General features: G+C 42.0%; 1 pseudogene; it reads right to left on the bottom strand.

Annotated features, from left to right (window-relative positions):
- Positions 1-705: 705 nt before the first annotated feature.
- Positions 706-1,845, bottom strand: LOC105741522 (annotated as a pseudogene).
- Between the last annotated feature and the right edge of the window lie 2,499 nt (positions 1,846-4,344).

The raw sequence follows: 4,344 nt of genomic DNA, 5'->3' as shown, positions 1-4,344 counted from the left end.
GAGGGGGAGAAGTGCGATGTGGTTATGTTTTGGATTTTTGAATAAGCTTGGGAAGGAGAGGGTGCCAGATTGGAAAAGTTCAACATTGCCTCTCTTGCGCTTGGAAAGGTGGAATGCTGTGTTTCAGGGCTTTTATGGAAGGTGTTCTGGGGTGGGAGCAATGTAGGTCTTCACTATAATCACTATTTTCCCCTAAAGCCAAGAGAATAGATATAGTGATCAGAAAAAAGCCCACTGATAGGTCACACCTGAGCCCAGAGCCTTCCCTCCAGCTACCTGACAATTTCTTGTATTTCACAAGATGCTTGCCTGTTTCCTGTGTCCTTCCCCAGACCTGCCTTAGACACACCTCAGTACTGGCCACTGCAAATCTAGAACTGAGGCTCTTTTGAGTAGGAGGAAGCCATCACAATTAAAAATTATCATAGAAGCCAGGCATGGTGGTGAAAGCCTATAATCTCAGCACCCTGATGGGCTGAGGCAAAATGATTCTAAATTCGAGCTCCTGTTTTGGCAACTTAGTGACTTAGAATTTGCTTTTTTTCATTTTATAAAGAACTTTAATAGCAAAAAACACTTCCAGAAGTCCAAATCAGATTCAAGGCCATGGCTGAAGTTCTATAGGGAAAAGGGGAGCCAGATTTCACAGGATAGTGGGCACTAATCTAGTCACATGTGCTTGCAGCAGGAGACATGACATGGGTCTCAATAAACGCTGGTCTTTTTCATGATGCTCAGGAACTCCTGCTCATTGACCTCGCCATCTCCATCTCTGTAGGCTTCATCAATCATCTCCTGAAGCTCTTCATTGGTCAGGTTCTCACCCAGCTACTCAGCCATGCACTTCAGATTTCTGAATGATATTGTTCCGGTTTCATCATCATTGAAGAGCTCAAAAGCTTTCAGGATTTCTTCCTGGGTGTCTTTCTCAGACATTTTCTGAGTCAACAAGGTCAGAAAGTCACTGGCGTTCACTTTGCCTGTCCCCTCCTTATCAATTTCGCTTATCATTTTCTTGATTTCTTCTTTCTTGGGCTCAAAGTCAAGCTCTCATTGCCACCTTCAGTTTCTTTACATGAATGGTCTCAGTCCCTTCTGCATCAAAGAGATCAAAAGCTTCCCAGATTTCCTGTTCCTGCTCTTCAGTCAGCTCTGGCTTAGAAAGCATCCTTTTCCTTGGAGCACTTGATGCCATGTTTGTCTTTGTAGCCAGACTCCAGGGTTGCTTGTGACTTAGAATTTGCCTCAGTTTTTTTTAAATTAAGGACTGGATGGGGCTGGGGAAATGGCTCAGTAGAATAAGTGCTTCCCTGGCAAGTGCAAGGGCCTGAGTTCAATCCCTGGATCTACCAAAATAAAAATAAAAATAGATAAATAAATAAATTAATTAAGGATTGGAGATGAAGCTCAGTAAAAAAGACTATGGGCTCAATCCCCAGGACCATCACCATGACCACCAAAATACATATATTTGTTTGATTTGGTTTCTCATTGAACACTGAGTCCATACTTTAACAAACCATCCCATTTAGACACTCTTAACAGTCTTTTGAGTGACAGGAGGATATCACTGCCTTACATTACAGAAACTGAAACTTAGAAAGTTAAATATGTCCAAAGTCACATAAAAAGGCAAACATGGCATTAGAACCCATGCCTGGCACCCTTAACACCCTAGCTCAGTGATGGCAGACCTTTCAGAGTGCCCAAACTGCAAGCCCAAGCCCATTTATTTATCATGAAGTGCCAATATTGCAATTAAATCTCAATATTGACCAGATATGCAAAAGCTTTGGGGGCTGCAGCTAATGGGTCCCAGTTGGTGACATCATCACCTGGTGCCATTATTTCTTTTCAAGCATGAGCATGGCCCATGTGTTCAGTTGTCGAAGCTGGGCTCCTGGGGCTGATGCTGGGGTAACTTGGCTCAGGTGCAGACAGAGAGGGCTCTGCATTGGTGGGTGCATCACATGTGCTATAAGTTCACCACCACTGCCCTAGCTTACTCCTATGTTCAAGCTGATCTATACATTTATCTAGAGAAAATGATTAAAAGAGGCCATCAGGGTCAACTGACCTTACACATGAGTTTAAAATCATCATGTCATTCAAGACCAGAAGCATTCAGGCTACTGTCCATAACATACGTAGGAATCCATCATGGGACTACAGAGAAGGGGGAGGAGCTATAAATGGCATGAAGAATGGTATCTCTCTTGGTTATGGCTTAATATAGACATTGCCATCCAAAGTGGATTCTACAATGAAGGCATACTGGCCTCTCATCTGCTGGACAAGATGAAAGGGGGAAAACTATTAGTTAGTAGAGCTGGGATTACAGACTTAAGGTAGCTGCCTGGATGGTTCTCAAAGGAGGGTAGATAGTGGCCTTAGCCCAAGTGAGAACAGTAGGAAGGAAAAGAGTAGAGAGGGGGACGGGAAAGGAGGGAAGGGGAGAGAAGAAAGAAAAGGAAAAGAAAAGAAAAGAAAAGAAAAGAAAAGAAAAGAAAAGAAAAGAAAAGAAAAGAAAGTTATCAAGTATGAAGGACTATAGGAAATGTATGGTTCTGGGTAGAATAAATATGTGGAAGTCCAGCTGACTGGATGAATTATGTCAGCAGAAGTTCCTATGATGTTGATATACATGAAGGTGGAAAGATGGCAGTATCAAGGTTCAAGAAGTCCATCCTTGTCACAGTCTAACACTGGGTAGGAGAGTTTTGTGAAGTATCAGAGAGGATACTGAGGCCCCCAGGGTTTAAGGCAGGACTCTTGCCCTAGCAGAAAACTTGGTATTCATATAAAATAGACAAGGTCAGTGGACTTTAAACTAATCTGTTTTTTAAAAAAATACTTTCTTTTTTAATTTTAGTGAAGGGTCTACAGGGTGCCCAGGGTCTCACTACTAGATCAGACTTATAGTGATCCGCCTGTTTACAGCCTCCCAAGAGCTAGGAGGCATGTACCACCACGCCCAGACTCAAGACTAATCCTTAAATATCTTTTCTACTCTAACTCAACCTTGACTTCCTAATGTTGTGATTGATAGTGATTTTAAGAACACCCACAGTTAGACCTACCATGTTTTCCTCAACAGAAAGGCCTACCCACAGCCTTCTGTACCTGCACTTTCTAATGCAATATCTTACCAAAGTAGGGCCACAAAATGTTCATTTAAATAATGAATAAGAACATTCTATAGAGGGATAGGCTACAGGAACTTACTGACTAAAATCAAGACAATCTAAGCAGATCAGCTCAGTTACATCAGTACATCCATCTCTGTAATTGTTCACAACTCAAACGATCATTACTGAAAACAGATCAGCCCTCCACATTTACATTAAATTGGACCTTTTTCAACAGGAAACTCATCTTACCAGAGCTCTGTGATACCAGAGCTTAAGTGTGTACCCCAGATCTCTTCCTACAGATCAACATTCAAATAGTAGAGTGAAGAAATGGAAAAGCATATCCAAACAGGAGTGGTAACAATTTCTCAGTATAGAATCCTTCCCAGTTTCTCATAAGCACTATCCTGTGCATCTATTGTGTCATTACTGTAGTTCAGGATCCTGTGCTTATGAATATAATCTCCAAGGGGTAACTCAAAAGGCTGGAGTCATCCACCCAACTTGCTTTAGCTCTCATATTATAAATGAAATCTTGGCAAATTTTCTCTTTGTGTTTATCACAATCCAAGGCAGTTTTGAGTTAAACCAACCTGAACACTTCAAGCTCAAAGGCAACAATGAGGATATTTTATTCAGAGTCTCATGCTTCTCTTATAGAACTAGCATTTGAACACTGTCTGGCTCTCTGATGCTAGTGAATATGCCCTTTGTATTAGTGTCAAGACTGTGCAAGTAAGATTTGAGCTTCCATCTCTCAGTTTGTGCCTTGTGTCTTCCAAAGCTTCTTGAATGCATGTATTAAGATTCCTGTCAATGGACCATCTGGAAAAGGGCTGGAGGGACTAAATCTGAGGATTTTGAATTCATTGTCATCAGATTTCTAATCTTTAACTGGAATTATCAAAGCCTGTTCCATTATGGCTGTGATAGAGTCTGTGACATGCAACCCAGATGCCCTTCCAAAATGAAGGAGTTTCTACTCAGCTGCAGGAAGCTGTTGTTGGCCACTTTGCCATCTTCCTTTACAGAGTTCTAAAGAGAACCACCTTGCCCAAGGTCATGCTCCCTTTCCAGGAAAATCTGTGCTATAGTTTGTCTGGAGGTGCCCCTAAAGCCTCATACGGTCATGGGGAGCAGGCTTTTTGGAGGCAACTGAATCTAGATTTTGTCCACTGTCTAGTGTTGGGAATGGGGGTGTGGATGCTACGCC

Source organism: Octodon degus, unplaced genomic scaffold (assembly GCF_000260255.1).
Source record: "Octodon degus isolate 3935 unplaced genomic scaffold, OctDeg1.0 scaffold00015, whole genome shotgun sequence".
In the NCBI taxonomy this organism is placed as follows: domain Eukaryota; kingdom Metazoa; phylum Chordata; class Mammalia; order Rodentia; family Octodontidae; genus Octodon; species Octodon degus.
Note: the sequence above shows the minus strand (reverse complement) of the source record. Positions and strands in the feature narration are given on the sequence as shown.